The 17,637-nt window shown below is 48.0% G+C and overlaps 1 long non-coding RNA gene across 1 annotated transcript; it reads left to right on the top strand.

Annotated features, from left to right (window-relative positions):
- Window positions 1-5,992: 5,992 nt before the first annotated feature.
- Window positions 5,993-16,675, top strand: LOC137531522 (uncharacterized). Its single transcript, XR_011023656.1, has 3 exons — window positions 5,993-6,499; window positions 15,854-15,903; window positions 16,020-16,675. It is a non-coding gene; the product is annotated as an uncharacterized lncRNA (long non-coding RNA).
- The last annotated feature ends 962 nt before the right edge of the window (window positions 16,676-17,637 follow it).

Genomic DNA, 17,637 nt, shown 5'->3' with positions numbered 1-17,637 from the left:
AAACAGAGGAAGAAGTCTGCTAAGCGCTATCTGTGTCAAGTCGCTGCATGACACAACTGCGCCACATATAAGAGATGCAGAGGCGCTCTGGCGGGAAGGGCGAGTCTTAAATAAGACAGGTAGATGGAGGCGTGGTCATGTGGCACTAGGAAATAGCTAGCGCTAGGGGATTTAGGTTTTCTTCCTCTTTTGTGGAACGACGTTGCATGCGATCTTCAAGAATATCCCGAAAAATCAGTAAATACCAAATGCGGTATTTCCCCCGACAATTTATTTTTACCGCACTAGGCTACCAGAATTGAGGCCATTGTCTATCTGTGGGTCTAATGGTGGCCATTAATGATCCAATCTTTTTTGTCCAATATTACCAAATCTTTGTAGTAAAAGGGTAAACTGAGTGAATATATTGAATGGATACTTTGGGCAACCCCTAATATAACATGGAAATGGTAAGAATGGACAAAAAAGATTGGATCATTAGTGGCCACCATATATTACATAGATTTGGTAAAATTGGATGAAAAAGATTGGATCATTAGTGGCCACCTTTATTTGCATTCTCGTGGCCTCAGGATTAAATAAATAACATGTATCCGGATTTGCAGGGTTTTCACGGACCCTGGATACACGCAGGGATAGTGAAAACCTATGCAAAAACTGAACTCCCTCTACACAGACTGCTTTGGACACAGAAACAGATCCGTTTCCAGTGTCCCAGCCCTGTCTGTGGGTGGGGAGGGGGCTGCCATGCTGGAGGGGGTAGCAGCATGCTCCACCTCCAAATAGTTTCTTTTAAAATCAATCCATCAACGAACGGGGAACTCACTCACTTCCTTGCGTTCCACCGCTCGCCACGTCACTTCCTGCAATCCCGCCCACTGAAGTACAGAGGGCGGCATTGCAGGAAGTGATGCAGCTAACGGTGGAATGCAAGGAAGTGAGTGAGTTCCCCGCTTGCTGATGGATTGAATTTACAAGAAACTAACTGGAGGAAGAGCAGGGACGAGGGCCCATCATCACCATGGGGAAGTTTATTAGGGAATCATTTGTGCACATATTATTTATACTGAAGCTAATGCCCTTCTTTGCTGTACTTTTTTTGAACGCACGTTGTGTAATTGTGTCCATATTGTGGAGCTCTGCACAGGGGCGTAACTAGGCCCCACCGGGCCCCCCTGCAGATTTTCAGAGCGGGCCCCCTCTTCCCCTGGGGCCCGCTCGTGGCCGGTTTTTGGGTGCTGGAGGGGTGGCAGCATGAGGGGAAAGCCTTGCCCACAGTCGGCGGGGAGAGGGGAAGTTCCCCCCTCTCACTCACCTCGGGGCTCTCCCCTCTGCGCTCCCCTCCAGCTAGTTAGTGTGTGGGCAAAGGCCAGTGGGCAGCGAGCGGCGGGCAGATACATACCTTCTTCCTTGCGTTCCATCGCCGCCTTCTCGCTCTAGCGGCTGACGTCACTTCCGGAAGCGGAAGTGACGTCAGCCGCTAGAGCGAGAAGTCTCAGATGGAACGCACGGAAGAAGGTATGTATCTGCCCGCCGCTCGCTGCCCACTGGCCTTTGCCCACACACTAACTAGCTGGAGGGGAGCGCAGAGGGGAGAGCCCCAAGGTGAGGGAGAGGGGGGAACTTCCCCTCTCCCCGCCGACTGTGGGCAAGGCTTTCCCCTCATGCTGCCACCCCTCCAGCCCCCAAAAAACGGCCCAGAGCGGGCCCCAGGGGGGGGCCGGACCCCCCCCCCCCCCCCGCGGGCGCAGGCGCTGCAGGGCCTATTGCTACGCCCCTGGCTCTGCACATCTATTGCAGGTAGTTAATTTGGGTGCAGGCTCTGTTTGGAAGCGCTTCCAATGTCTCCTGTTGTACAAAACTCATGTAAGTATACTTATGGCTAGCTGCATCCCATGTGCTTCAATTTGCATTCAAATTTTAGATTAGGGACTAGTACATAATTTGCATTTGATTTGCACTCAAGGCATGTATTTCGCCCCTGTGGCGCTCTGCATGCCTCTGTTGGTCTTCATTTCAGTTGCAGCCTATGAATGAAGGAGGGAGACAGAGGGTAGTTAGCAGGAGCCCCAGGTGAAGTAATAAGAGTGTGGTCTAAAGCCACTTACCTCCCAATAAGGACAAAAATAAATGGGGATCCTTGACACATGGCCAGAGCTGATGCCACCTTCTACCACCTGGCTGATTTTCAAAGGTGAAATGACAAGGCCCTCAGGCATCAGATCCAAATTGGGCTGTCAGAAAAGCTGAAAGATGAACTGGCCCTGACTACCCCTTTGCTATTTTAAATACATTTCAACTTAACGCGCATAAAACATTGCATGCAATGCAATACGCTCAATTCTTCTTTACACACATACTGTACATATCTCCCAACTGTCCCTCTTTCTTACTCATTTGTACTTTGTCCCTCTTTCTATGTAAATATATATTTTTCTCAACTTTAAAATGTGTTTGACTCTAAATTTTATTCCCATTTTTAAATTGATATATTACTAATTTTAAAATGTTAATAAATTTAATATGAGGGAAAATGAACCAGGATAGAAGGGACCAGTGTGGTTTGAATTATAAAACAACATATTTTTCTTATGAAATCTTTATGGTATGTGTGGCGGGGGCGTGATCAGGGGTGTGGCAGGGGCGTGGCTTAAGTGTCCCTCTTTCTCGTCTCAAAAAGTTGGGAGGTATGCACATACTGTCATTCTGCATAAAGGAAACCATAGATAAAAATGAAAAAGATTTTATACATACCTGGGGCTTCCTCCAGCCCCATTCACCTGGATCGCTCCGAGGCGGCCCGCAGCTACGAGAACCGGGTCCCATCACTGAGGTCATCAGAGCCTACACAGGAGAATTGCGCCCTTTACGTATCTCTCCAGTGAGTCGTCCACCTTACCATGACGGTACCTGACGGCCATGCACAGTGCAACCCACAATGCCTTCAGGAGAAAATCAGTTTGTCCAATCCATGTTGGATTTTTCCATTGATGTTATATTGTGACCCTAAGTGAAATAAGAGGAGCCCATTAGACTTCTATTTATAGAACAGAGAGGCTGCAAGCAGTGCTATCAGAGGCACCCATATCCTATTCACCTTGCTGCAAGGCACTGTGTATCCACCTGAGGAAGCGGGATAGTACCCGTGAAACGCGTTGCCTATTTTGTGTTTTGATTAAATACTTTTCCAGTACTGCTGGTGTTTTTGTTAAACAGGAGAGGTAAGAGAATACCTCTCATTTTTATTTTAGCTATTAGAAGTTTATATATATTTTTACACTTTGGTACCTCCCTCCTTAGGAGGAAAAAGACTCACTAAGGTAGACCGAGACCAATCAACATTCATCAGGGCAAGAAAAGGAGGTGGGAACTGTGAGGGGAAAATGTCACCAATGGAGATCTCAAGGGAGATGCAAGAAGCCAGCGGGTGACTCCTACCTATACTTAAAATAGCTGGGTGGAGTGACCCTTTAAGACTTGCCTACACCCCCCTCTCTGCTGGTGTAGGGCTCCGCTGGATGGAGAGGAATGATCTCCATATACAGGGACAATGATTTCCAGATGTGCATTAACTCTGTGTCAGCAGAAGAGGCTGAACAGACGAGAGAGAGAAACAAAGACTCCGTCCTGAGAAAACGGAGAGACTGAAGCAGCTCGCTGAGACGTCGCCCTCCTCGTCGGTGGCCTGATGGGGTACCGGGGCTGTGTGGCCAACTGGCCATGCGCCTGCGCATTTCACAGCCAGCCCCATGAAGAGGAACTCGCTGTCCCAACAGTCCTAGTTTATTCAAGTTTTTTTACAGTTGCATTTCACACTTTGCAATATAAATATGTAAAGTTCAGACTACATAGGCAGGGGCGTAACTTACATAGGCCAGTCCCTCCGAAAAAATTTGGCAGGCCGCCCCCACCCTCTCCTCCACCACGTGCCTGTGTGAACTAGTAAGTAAAAAAAAGGTGCCTGTGTGGCTCCCAAGTCCTGAACTTTCTTTCTACCCCTCCTTTCATACCCCAGATTTAGCAGAGCAGCAGCAGTCGCAGAGGAGCGTACTACTTTTTCTCATTCCCTCGGGACAGGTCCTCTTCTCTCCTCTGTGTAGCCGCCTCCTGCAGCATATATATAAATTGTAAAATTGTATATAAATTGTAAAAGCAGGGGAGTTGTTTACGCTTTATTATGTCCTTGCAACAAGATATATGTGGGGCAAACCAAAAATATGCTTAAGACCAGGATACAACCGCATTTATCAAAAATTAGGCTGTCTGCATGGGATGCAGCAAATGGTCAAACTTTGACCTCAGTGGCCTCTCATTTCCTGTTGACACATGGGGGCTCACCAGTGGGCCTAGGTGTGGTTGGCATTGAACAAATTACATTGGGACAGGTCCTCTTCTCTCCACTGTGTAGCCGCCTCCTGCAGCATATTAGCTTGCGGCTCCGGACACTGCATGTCACGTGACTTGAAGCTGCAAGCTAATAGGCTGCATGGCGCAGCTACACAGAGGAATGAAAAGGACCTGTCCCACTGGGGCTGCTGGGATGGGGGTGGAGAGCTCCCACAAGGAACCTCTGCTGCCACTGCTCTGCTCCTCCCAGGACCAGGCCTCTTAGCCCATCCCCCCTCCCCCCCACGACCCTTGCCATAAGTTATTATTACGCCACTGTACATATAGCGGCATCCTGGGAATTTGTTTAGACCTTCAAGCTTCTTACGGCTCCCCAAGTCAGAGATTGTCAAATGTCACAACCAGTTCTGACCGTACAGTGTTAAAATTTAATGGCTCACAAATGTATTCTTGCTCAGGCCCCACTTTTACCTAAAACTAGGTCACCAGGAATGCTGTGTAAACAGGTGTGGCCTTTCTCTCCATCCTTCCATCCTTTCCCCATCTCTGACTCCTAGAGAAATCCTGCCCGCCTCCAGAAGTGACACAAGTGATGTCCTCAGGGGCAGAATTCTGTTTGGGAGGGATGCTGCCTGATTATGTGATTTGGAGGCACAGACTGCCCTACTACGTTTGTGGGGGCACTCTGCATAACTGTGGCTAAACTATTGGTATTGGTAGTACAAAGGAGGTAGAAGAGCTTGTTTCACATTAGGTTATTATTTTGAAGGGTGAGGGGATCAGCTGAGCGTTAAAAGGGAGGATTGCCAGAATGTAGAGGCGTGAATAGTTTTTTATGTTAGAGGGAAGAAAGTAGAGGAGATAACTGTTTTGGCGTGGAGGGGAGAGTTTTTTACAATAGCGGTTTATGCCTAACGGATTGTGGCCAGTCAATAGTATTTCCCGAATGCAGGGGGGGGGGGGCAATTACGATTGGGATGGAAGGTAGCTAATTGGCTTTGGCAAACAGCTCTGGTGCCAAAACGAACAGAGCCTAACTGTCAGAAGCCAAAATTGCACGTACCACCCTCCGCAGACCAAGGCCAGATGAATTATATTAACCGGTCTAATCTTCCGTCCTCTGGGAAAGAAAAAAAAAACACTTAACGCCGTAGGTTTTGGGGCCTGGCCAAGACAATCTGATTTGCACCTGAGCACAAGAATTAGGATTAGCTGCTATCGTGCTGTTAGGATTAGGATTTGTGCCACAATGTTAATATGGACACCTCCTCCAAATCAACTTTGTGTTTTGCTTTAAAAAAGAAGTACCCCAAAATAAGCTCTTTTTGTTTCCCTGTTTCCCCCTTGAAATGCCAGCGGCAGAGTGAAAAGAGATTACCCGATTTGGCAACGTCTCAGTGGATGCGAAAGTAGCACAAATTAACGCGGATGATAAACGTGGGAGAAAGCAGAAATTCAGGTTATCTCAACGTCTGGCTGGAAATTCGAATTCGAAGCCATTCCCCTTTAAAAAAAAAAAAAACCAAAACAACACAGGCGGGACAGCGAGCGAACGAGAGGAAGAGGGCGATGTCGACAGCCGGCGAGGCAGACAAAGACATTTTCTGCTCACTTGTTCAGTGCATGATTGAGTTTTGAATTCTCCCAGTCAGACTTTTTTGTTTCGCCAATCACAACACAGCGAGGTCTGCCCAATCCTCGACGTCCCGGCGCTTCCAGACAGCTGCCCTGTGCCTGACAACAATGGCTTCTATCAACAGTTTCGTTTGCGACACTGATCCGTATAAACCCGCGAGGCCTGTTACAAGCTTGTAACAGTGTGCCTCCCCCCTACCCCTCTGTCCCCGCATGCCCCCTGTAACCAATCTCCCCCGCCGCGACGGCACATTTGGGCATTTTTGAAGCCTTGCCGAATCTGTGCATCAGATTTTTTTTTTTTTTTTAAATGGACCAGACCAAGCAAACCTCCAGAAGTACTACCTCCAAACATCATCGCTTCCAAGATCTCTGCAAGCAGGACGGTGGCCAAAGCAACACATGTTAAAAAATAGCATAAGGGCGGTCAGAACGCTAAAAAAAATCATCCCGCAAACGCCAAGGGGCTTAACATCGGGGCCACGGAACCGTCCTTAATTCACCCCGCAGTGTCTAGGTATGGTTGCTGACATGTGTTTCTCATTACCAGACGTCGTTTGTGAGTTGCCGTGTGGTTCCCCCACGGTAAAGAGTTTATGTGAGAAAATTGGGGCGGTTTGTAGGTGAAGGAGGGGGTGAGCCGGGGAAGGGGGGGAGTCGGGCCAATCCTTACGCTCAGGATGGACAATGGGAATCCCCCGTTTTCTTGTTCGCTGGCTTCTGTCCAGACTTGTTTAAAGTGTATAGGGTTGGCGGGTCGCCATGCGAATCAGTCACACGGGTTGGGAGTTGAGTTGTATGATCTGGTTACCTGTAAACTATTTGGATACACTTTGATTATTATTATTTAGTATTTATATAGCTCCGACATCTTTCACAGCGCTGTACAGAGTATATATTGACTTGTTACTTAAAGTGTACCTGAGATGTGGCCACATAATAAATGTATACATACCTGGGGCTTCCTCCAGCCCCCTCCAGGCTGATCGCTCCCATGTCGTCGTCCTCCTCCTCCTCGTCCAAAACTTCCCCCCTAAAAAATCCTCCAGTTGGGGCAGGCGCAGTCTGGCCAGGCGCGCTCTCCCATCTCACTCCCATTGCTGGGAGTGTTTTGCGCCTGTGCAGTAGTACTGTGCAGGCGCAGAACAATCTCGGCTATGTGAACATGGCAGGAGCATGTGCGCAGCCAGGCCACGCATGCTCAGTTGGGCCTGGACTGAAGGACTTTCCGGGGCCAATTGCGGGGAACGGAGAGTCGGAGGAATACGGCGTGGGATCGATCAGTCTGGAGGGGGCTGGAGGAAGCCCCAGGTATGTATATTTTGTTGTTTTAGCCCCAGAGAGTCTGAAGACTTTTAAAAATCCTCTTTTTATTAGCCATTTATGTAAAGCAGTATCAACCTAGCTAAAACGCTGCATTAACGAGGTAATGAAACCCCCAAATCCCTGGCGCAAAATTCGGGGAGCGCTTCCATGTAGAAGCAGAGCTTAGTGCTGTAGCTCTGCCTCTCCTCGCATCAATTCCCGCTGATCGCCACCTCTCCCCGCTCTCTTCGGCGGCGATCAGGGGGGATTGATGCTAATGGAGGCATTTTACCCCGGGATTTGGGGGTTTAATTAACTCGTTCTGCCACAGGAATGCAACGTTTTAGCTAGGTTGATACTGCTTTACATAAATGTCTAATAAAAAGACTCTCTTTAAGTGTCTCTTAGAGGGGCTCACAATCCAGTCCCTACCATAGGCCTATGTCTATGTATGTATCATGTGTAGTGCATGTATCGTAGTCTAGGGCCAATTTGGGGGGAAGCCAATTAACTTATCTGTATGTTTTGGGATGTGGGAGGAAACTGGAGTGCTCGGAGGAAACTCACACAGAGACTGGGAGAACAAACAAACTCCTTGCAGATAGTGACCTGGCTGAGATTCTAACCGGGGATCTCTGCAAGGTGAGAGCGCTAACACCACCAAATCCTAGCATTTTTTTTTTTGCGATTTTATTTAGTGCTAGCGATTGCAAAAGCAGTTGCAACTACAGTTAGCTATTTGCCACTTTGAAAGTCTGCAAGGAATTGTGGTTTAGCTGGTGGTTTCTGGGTAATACAAGTATTGCAGAATCACTTTGAAATCTCTATGTATAGCAGTTGAAAAGCTATTCTGCAGCAATCCTATACTTAACATTGAATCGCAAGCAAAATGGTGCAGGCACCACAATTGCGTTCTGGTCAAACCGCAATTGCCCCAGTGGGCTCTCCTACATCCACTTTCATTGGCAATGAAATCACTGCCGATCGTCTGTGATCGCAAAGCGCTGCTGAAAGCGCTCTAGTTGTTCCTAGGCCTTAGGGTTGGTTCACACTGGGGGCGATTGTGTTGCGCTTGCTGATCGTTGGTAATCGGCAAAGCGCTAGTTCAGTGTCACCCTATGAGAATCCACCCATAGCAGCATTTCAATCTTTAGAAAATCAAAATCTTGCTGAATGTACCTTTTTTTTTCTTTTTCAGAGCGAGTCAGCTTAGGAATATTCAAAAATGCACATTCCTTTAAAAATCGCACTGGTAATCGTATTGCAAAATCCCAATTACAATTGCTTAACCTTTTGGGGACTGCCCATAGTAAATCCTAAGCCACGCTTGTAGCTGTCTCACCCTTATGCAGCGTAGGATCTACGCCACCTGCCATTTTTGCTCCCAACGCGATCGTGCGCACCTAAGAGGGGAAATTAGCTGTCATATGACATCTCGACATAAGTGTCGAGTCCCGGCTTGATGATGTCATCAAGCCACGACCCGGAACTTAACAACAGTGCGAGCGAGGATGTCGACCAGAGCAGAGGGGAATAGAGCTGCTCAACGCTGGAGCCTGGGAGGTGAGTAAAGGCTGTTGGCATTTCGGGGGACACCGGGCTACACAGGGAACACCATACGGCTGCCTGACCCCCCCATGTGCCCCCCCCCCCCGCATGTAAAATGGCCTGGTCCTTAAAGAGACTCTGTAACACCAAAAACCTCCCCTGGGGGGTACTCACCTCGGGTGGGGGAAGCCTCCGGATCCTAATGAGGCTTCCCACGCTGTCCTCTGTCCCACGGGGGTCTCGCCGCAGCCCTCCGAACAGCCGGCGACTGTGCCGACTGTCAGTTCAATATTTACCTTTGCTGGCTCCAGCGGGGGCGCTGTGGCGACTTTCGGCACGGAAATAGACGGAAATACCCGATCTCCGTCGGGTCCGCTCTACTGCGCAGGCGCCGGAAACTTGCGCCTGCGCAGTAGAGCAGACCCGACGGCGATCGGGTATTTCCGCCTACTTCGGCGCCGAGAGGCATCAGAGCGCCTGCGCAGGAGCCAGGAAGGTAAATATTGCGTCACGGCTGTACGGAGGGCTACAGCGAGACCCCCGAGGGACGCAGGACGGCGTGGGAAGCCTCATTAGGATCCTGAGGCTTCCCCCACCCGAGGTGAGTACCCCCCAGGGGCCGTTTTGTCGTTACAGTTCCTCTTTAAAGAAAATCTGTAATGAAAAAAAACTCCCCTGGGGGGTACTCACCTCGGGTGGGGGAGGCCTCCGAACCCTATTGAGGCTTCCCCCGTCCTCCTCGGTCCCACGACGGCGGCAAAAATCCTCCCGGAGTGGCGGCGATGTAAATATTTACCTCTTGGCTCCAGCGCAGGCGCAGTATCCGCTCTCTGCACGGAGATAGGCAAAAATAGCCGATCTCCGTCGGGCCGCTCTACTGCGCAGGCGCAAGTCTCCTGCGCCTGCCCAGTAGAGTGGACCTGACGGAGATCGGCTATTTTCGCCTATCTCCGTCAGAAGAGCCGCAACACCGCCCCCACTGGAGCCCGAAAAGGTAAATATTTCACGGCCCAACAGTTGTCGGCTGTGCGTTCCATGGGCTGCAGCGAGAGCCCCGTGGGACACAGGAGGACGGGGGAAGCCTCAATAGGGTCCAGAGGCTTCCCCCTACTGAGGTGAGTACCCCCCAGGGGAACTTTTTTTCAGTACAGATTCTCTTTAAGGGGGGGGGTTAGGCAGCTGGTCCCCAAAGGGTTAAATCGGTAAGCATTAAAGGAGGGTGTTAAGAGCCTGTTTAAGCCCCAATGTTTCCTCCACGTACGCCAGGCATATCAAGCAAGTTTGTAATGATAATGTCTCACTTTTTCCTTTCTCCTGTGGTCCTCGGAGGTATGTTTTGCGATCAGTGAGGCTCTCACCAAATTTCCTCCTGTTCCCAGGTTCATAAAAAACAATGAATAAATCTGCTGTCACAGGGCTCACTGCAAGCAGAGTCACACTTTTGGGTGAAATAACTGTAGAGCTGAGGCTACAATACAAGTTAATAATACATTTTAATTGGGCATACTCATTTCTGAATATCTTCTTTCTTGGTGGTAAAGGTACGGCAAGGCCACAGTTAACATACTGGATTGTCCTGGCAGGGGCCAGCTCTAGATAATATGGTACCATGCATTGGTGTAACTACAATCAGGCCCGGTCAGCCCATGATGCCAAGTGATGGGACTTCCTCAGGCGGTGGACGTCTGAAGGCGGCGCCAGGCAGAAACAGGAAATGACGAGAATGTCTGGTCTGCTGCCGCCCGCCTTTCCGCCGCCTGCCTGGCCGTTCGCCTGGATGCTACTTGGGGGCAACTATACTGGGGCAACTATACTGGCTACCTATACAGGGGGGACCTATACCTGGCTTCATATACAGGGGGCACCTATACCTGGCCACCCTCCTGCCTACACTGAGGATTTTTTTTTGGTCGCACCGCAACTATAACGCGTGATGCAAATTGTTGGGCGCTGTGCGGTCATTTTAAATTGGGAAGGGGGGTGGGGGGTGGCATCCTCACAACTTTGCCTTGGGCAGAAAAAAGTCTAGAACCGACCCTGAATACAATTCATAGGGCCCCCCAGTGAAACATTGATGGGGCATGCCAAAGGTCACACCCCTTCCCTTGCCTCCCCTTCATGGCCTTGGGGCCCATCTCACAAGTTTAATAAAACAAGTGTGGTCATCACAATCATTACACCCATAACAAGTGTAGCCACAAAAACACCTGATGTGAAGTATAGTCCCCCGTATGAGAGGAAGGGAAGGTTAGTAGCTGGGGCTCCAAAACCGCTCGGAGCCCCCTGCGTCCCCCCCCCCTCCCCCTGCAGGGCTGCTCCTCTCTATAACATCTTCTACAGCACTTTACAAACTACAAAGTCATGTCACCGACTGTCCTCAGAGGAGCTCACAATATAATCCCACCATAGTCATATGTCCATCATAGTCTAGGGCCAATTGAGACTGAGGCCATTTAACTTCACTGCATGTTTTTGGGAGGAAACTGGAGTGCCTAGAGGAACATACAAACTCTGTGCAGATAGTGCCTTGGCTGGGATTTGAACTGGGGACTCAGCGCTGAAAGGTGAGTGGTCAATTTTACAGTGAAAAGGGTCAGCCTGAATATGCTGCATGTTATACTGCAGTCGTGACATTACTATGTCTTTCCACTGGAGTTTAGTTTTTTTTTTTCTTCTGGAATAGCACACTGCACTTTCCTTTCCAAATCTCAGGAGCTAAATGGTGTCAGGGGGGAAATAACATACAGCATTATCTTCCCTTGTGTGCATTCTACAGGAAATGTGGTGATCACCTAATGTGATCTGGGAGGGGCTACCTAATACTACTAATTTGGGGGGTAGGGCTGGGTCAGGGGCCATGGTCCCAAGGTGTAAATAGGGGTCCATCTGAAAATGGCGCCTGAAAATAATGGCACACGTTGTTGCCGCTTATCGCTATTTAACGTTAAAGCCTTATTGTTATTTAGCGTTAAAGCCTTATCGTTATTTAGCATTAACACACAGAACCCTCTCTGTACCTATCCCTAACCCCTAACCCCCCTCCTGGTGGTGCCTAACCCTAACCCCCCTCCTGGTGGTGCCTAACCCTAAGACCCCCCTGTTGGTGGCCTAACCCTAAGACCCCCCTGGTGGTGGCCAACCCTAAGACCCCCTGGTGGTGCCTAACCCTAAGACCCCCCTGGTAGTGCCTTACCCTAAGACCCCCCAGTTAGTGCCTAACCCTAACCACCCCACTGGTGGTGCCTAACCCTAAGACCCCCTGGTGGTGCCTAATCCTAACCACCTCCCTGGTGGTGCCTAACCCTAAGACCCCCCTGGTGGTGCCTAACCCTAACCACCCCCCTGGTGGTGCCTAACCCTAACCTTGACAGTGTTACATTAAATCCATTCACCGTTATGCAGTTAAATAACGTCTGCAGTTTGGCTTATGTAGGGCGCTATTGATAAATAACGTTACTGTGCGCAATAACGTCTGCAGTTTGGCTTATGTAGGGCGCTATTGATAAATAACGTTACTGTGCGTAATAACGTCTGCTGTTTGGCAAATGAATGGCACTATTGATAAATAACGTTAGTGTGTGCCGTTTTTCTTCTTTCTTCCCTCTGCGCCATTATTATGCAGTACTAACGATAAATAGCGATACGCGTATCTTTTTAATGCGGCGCCATTTTTATGCATAGGCGCTGTGCGCCATTATTCACTGATCCGCAGCGCTATATACAGTAAATACATAGTAATATTATGGTAAGACATTAGACTAGGACTATGGAAGGGATTAGATTGTTAGCGCGGCAGATCGCGTGATAACTGCTGTGATAGCAGTTATCACGCTTTTGTGAATCAACCTCAAACTCTCCACCCTCAGCTAAAGAGGACAGAAAAGTTACCAGACACAGTTTAATTTTTCATGTTTTTTTTAATGATGTATTTTACAGATCGCTCAAACAGAATTTTCTACACAATCAGCTGAGATTTTTCAATTGGAGAAAAACTTAGTTTGATTTTAACTACACAACTGATCATTTTATCAAATAATCATTAAAAAAATAAAAAATCTGGTAGTGTAGTGTGTGGCCACCTTTCTATATGCATGCATCGGGAGGGAGAACTATTTCAATAAACTAACAGGATGTAAGCCGAGGAAGACTGCAAGACCGAAAGCTTGCTTATTCTTATTCATTTTTAGATGGCCAATAAATGGTATCATCCTGATTTAAACCTTCTTGCTTTTGCTGATAGCTAACACGGTACAATACCGCACTGCTACTAATAACTCTATTGAAGTGATAGGTATATGGTGGCTGCCGTATTTATTTCCTATTAAACAATGCCAGTTGCCTGGCAGCCCTGCTGATCTCTTTGGCATCAGTAGTGTCTGAATCTACCTAAACAAGCATGCAGCTAATCCAGTCAGACTTCAGTCAGAAACATGTGATCTGCATGCTTGTTCAGGGTCTATGGCTTAAAGTATTAGAGGAACAGCAGTACAGCCAGGCAACTGGTATTGTTTAAATGTAAATAAATATGGCAGCCTCCATATTCCTCTCACTTCATCTTCCCTTTAAAAAAGTTGTTACACTGGGGACATGACAACAACCTTACTCACACAAGCATTGCTCTGCTAACCTTTTGGCAGCCCTCATTATGGTTTGATATGACTCAGGCTAGACATCTCAGAAGATCTGCAGCCTTTGAGAGCAATGTGACTCCACAGGTGGTCAGTAAAGGGTAACAGCTGTTACTGCTCCGCAGTGTGACCTCATGGTCTCGCCCCGCGCACCCCTGCAGTGGTGTGTCGAGCTGGAGTCATGGGTAAGTATTCTTGCTGAAGGTAGATGACCAGTTAAACAAGGTGGAGAGAGTATAGAAGTGAGGTGAACCGGAATGGCCTGGGTGTGAGATAAATTCACCTACTACGGCACTAAAAAAAAGGAGTAAAAATTCCCTGTGAACCCGTACCAGATGGCTTAGATTAGATCACAGATGTTGGTGAGAGTTCCTGAGCCTACATCGGCCATCGCCGAGGGGAACGCAGAGACATAAATCCATTACTTCTGCAAACCTTTTAGCCATCAATTCATTAGCATGACGGTTCCGGAAAGCTAATATCCAGCCGTCAGGGGCTATAGATGTATTATGTGCTGTCACGTCTGCAGAGACCCAGGAGCTGAATTGTAAAGCTACGTACTCGCCACCCGACGGGTCCAGCGACATCCCCTTGACGACGGTCGTTAAGCAACGTCTCTTCCAGCTCGCGACATCAAGCGACTACATGAAGGGTGCGAACTGGAAGTAAGCGATTGCAGTACTTTGCGTGGTGTAGTCGGGAATCTTAACAATTCGATCCATCATATCCACCGATTTGGACATTTTACAGCCCAAGGCCCACTGTCACCAACCCTGCCCGTGCGCAGCACAGGATGGGGGGACCAGTGCACCACTGCTTGCGCCTGTGGAAGCAAGGCAGCCACGGATTGCATTTGTTACTGCTGTGGTTTACTTGTTTGGCAGTTTAACTGCCTTAGTGTGCCAGCCCTCTGCCCGCCCCGTGCTTCCTAGTGCCCAAGGCCGTGGCCTTGCCTCAAATCCAGCCATGGATGCGCAATTGCCAAGGGGGCAACATCGGTTAACATGCTCATGTTAAATGATGTTGCCCAACGTCGGGCAACATCACCGCAAGTATCGTCGGGTGGGTACAAAGCTTAAAAATTGGGCAAATCCTGGGCCATTCCGCTACCCATGGTAACATTTACCAGGGTTTGTTAAGCGTGTGTGAGAATATTTCCTTTCTCCTGCTGGCCTGGGGTCATCAAAGGTTCCATCGGCTTAAAGGGATACTGTAGGGGGGCCGGGGGAAAATGAGCTGAACTTACCCGGGGCTTCTAATGGTCCCCCGCAGACATCCTGTGTTGGCGCAGCCACTCACCGATGCTCCGGCCCCGCCTCCAGTTCACTTCTGGAATTTCTGACTTTAAAGTCAGAAAACCACTGCGCCTGCACGCCCGTGTCCTCGCTCCCGCTGATGTCACCAGGAGTGTACTGCGCAGACACAGACCATACTGGGCCTGCGCTGTGCGCTCTTGATGACATCAGCGGGATCGAGGACACGGCAACGCAGGCGCAGTGGTTTTCAGACTTTAAAGTCTGAAATTCCAGAAGTGAACCGGAGGCGGGGCCAGAGCATCGGTGAGTGGCTGCGCCAACACAGGATGTCTGCGGGGGACCATTAGAAGCCCCAGGTAAGTTCAACTCATTTTCCCCTGACACCCCTACAGTATTCCTTTAAGTTCCCATCTGTTGGCTAATAAAGTATTCTATAACATAAGGCATACTGCGTACAATAAAGACATTTCCAGCTTCTCTCTAGATGCCAGGTGATGGTGCCAGATGGAAGTAATCTTCATCTTATAAAGGGGATTTCTTGTTTAGTTTGCACTAGAAGACATGGCAACCTCTCATCTGGGGCCGTTTCTGGCCATGTTGGTGCTCCAGCAGTGCTGTTTTTAAGCAAAGGCATTCCAGGCCATTGGTTCTGAAGACACGCCTCCTGAATGAAGCCATGCCGCCACGGGTTTTTGTGCCTCTTTCTGTCTCCCTTTGTGCCTCCTTCAGTCCACTTGTGTCCCCTTGTGTCTTCTACTCTTCCTTAGTCCCCCTACGCCATCTCTGCCCCCTTTGTGTCCCTCTGGAAAAAAATACACAATTTCTACAGTTCCATCCCCCATAGTTTTAAAATAAATGATGCTACTAAAGATAAAACCAACACATTTTATTTGCCCATTTGTCCCGGCTATCAAAACATTTCAATTATGTTCCTAGTACAATCAATGGTGACAATATATTATTTGAAAACAAAGGTAAGTTTTTTCTGTGCTCTGTTTTTTATGTTTTTTCACTGTATCCCATAAATAATTACAAGCCCTTATTTGCAAAAATAACAGTAACATTTTCTCATACATATTAAAAAAAAAAAAGCTCTAAGTCACTACGGTAACTATTTATGTATTTTTTCAATAGATATCCAGGAGAGAAAAATCATGAGCAGATAAGGGGAGACAATTCTTGAGGTAAATAGATAAGGTGTGATGATTCATAAGAGTAATTTTGTGAGCCAACCCCGAAGGTTCTTATGTCTCTGCCACTCAATCTCAGACTAAAATAAACTTAATTTTACTTAATTTAGGCTCTTGAAGCACTGGCCGGGGTCAGGAACTGTCCCCCAGGAGGACAACATGACTGTTTTCCCATCCCAGTTTAAGCTGACCTCAAACAATTCTGTCGCCCCTCTCCTCAACCCTTCAGCCAGATCTTGGTCTCTCACATCACAGATGAAAAGCTTGCAACTCGTTTTTGCCAACGAGGCAAACTGGATATCGGAAGACGCCCCCGTTGCGTTTCATTAACTCAATTGTGGGGAAGAACAACAGTTCCTCTACATAACAATAATAATAAAAGATGGAGAAGGAAGACGAGGGATCGCTGGCAGCGCATCGCTCTTGGATGAACCCTCATGCTAACCTCAGAAATTCAAACATGAAAAACTAAGCAGCATTAGACATTCTTCTCCGATGCCCCAGAGAGACCTGTCAAGAGACGCTGAAACCCGACACCCATTTGTTTGAGCCTCAAGTTCATTATTTTAAGTACCGTCTTAGATTCCAGCTCAGGCCTTCGACGTTCCCAGCCCCGCCGCATGTTCTGTGCCAAGTCTGAGAGATCAGCGCTTTAGCTGCAGACGTCGGGGCTTGGCCCGAGATGGAGATGCAGATCAGACAAAAAAGGGCCTTGTGTAAAAATAATAATTGAAAAGCTAATGAAAATGAAGTCATGTACACATTACTTATGTCTCCTCTGTATTTGTTTTGTTTTTTGCGTTACCAATAACGTAGAAACGGGGTCAGATGGAGCCTCGATAGGATCGTCTTGCACGAGAAGAACTTTGTCAGCATTTTTCGACCACGACCAGCTGGTAACACAATCCATAACGGCAGATAAAATCGAACCATACATAACGTCTGCGGCGCATTGATCGTGTAAAGCTTCTCTTGGCAGAGCCATCTTTTCGTGTTTTTAATAGTTAGTGTTCCATGTAGGATTTTATTTTATCAGTAAGGCAACTCCTATGTCTTCGGGGATGTTTTTCAGATATGACTGTTAAAAAAATATCCTTTGGTAAAAGTTAAACAATAAGTCCACCCAATCTGATGGTTAAAACGCCTAACAAGGTCTTCTATATCTTTGAACTCTGAGCACCTGCTGAGCCCATAAGAGGGGTTCCCTTTCTCCTCCTATTTTTTTTCTTTTACCTACTTTATACTCAGAGGTGCTGAGCTTTGCACCAGACCTGTTTGAGTACATGCTCCATTTTTTATTTCCTGATGAAGCAGGAGATTTCTGCGAAACGTGTTGCACTTGCACTTTTTTGAGTACACAAATAGACCCTTGTTGTTTTGAATATATACAACAGTCTCTTTGTGTGTCTGCTTGGAGGAGGTAAGTCCACCTCTGCCTCCTCTCATTTTATCATTTTTAGTAAATGTTATTCTTTTGGCGCCTCTGTCTGCAGATACTGCTCCTGTGTCCACCCCTGGTGGTGGGTTGTTGCCCCGTATTTCCTATCTACAGAGAGCAACTTCTTAATCCTAAGTGAGGAGAGGTCTAATCTCCCCACCTGCTGATATAGTGGTTACCTGGATGGTAACCTTTGTTTGTGAGTATATCTGTATACTTACCTTACATATCCATTCTACCAATACATACTGCACTATATTGGGTTATCAGTGTCTCCATCTTTGTGTTTA

This window comes from Hyperolius riggenbachi, chromosome 9, assembly GCF_040937935.1.
Source record: "Hyperolius riggenbachi isolate aHypRig1 chromosome 9, aHypRig1.pri, whole genome shotgun sequence".
NCBI classification, from domain to species: Eukaryota; Metazoa; Chordata; class Amphibia; order Anura; family Hyperoliidae; genus Hyperolius; species Hyperolius riggenbachi.
This window is presented reverse-complemented; position numbering and strand designations above follow the sequence as displayed.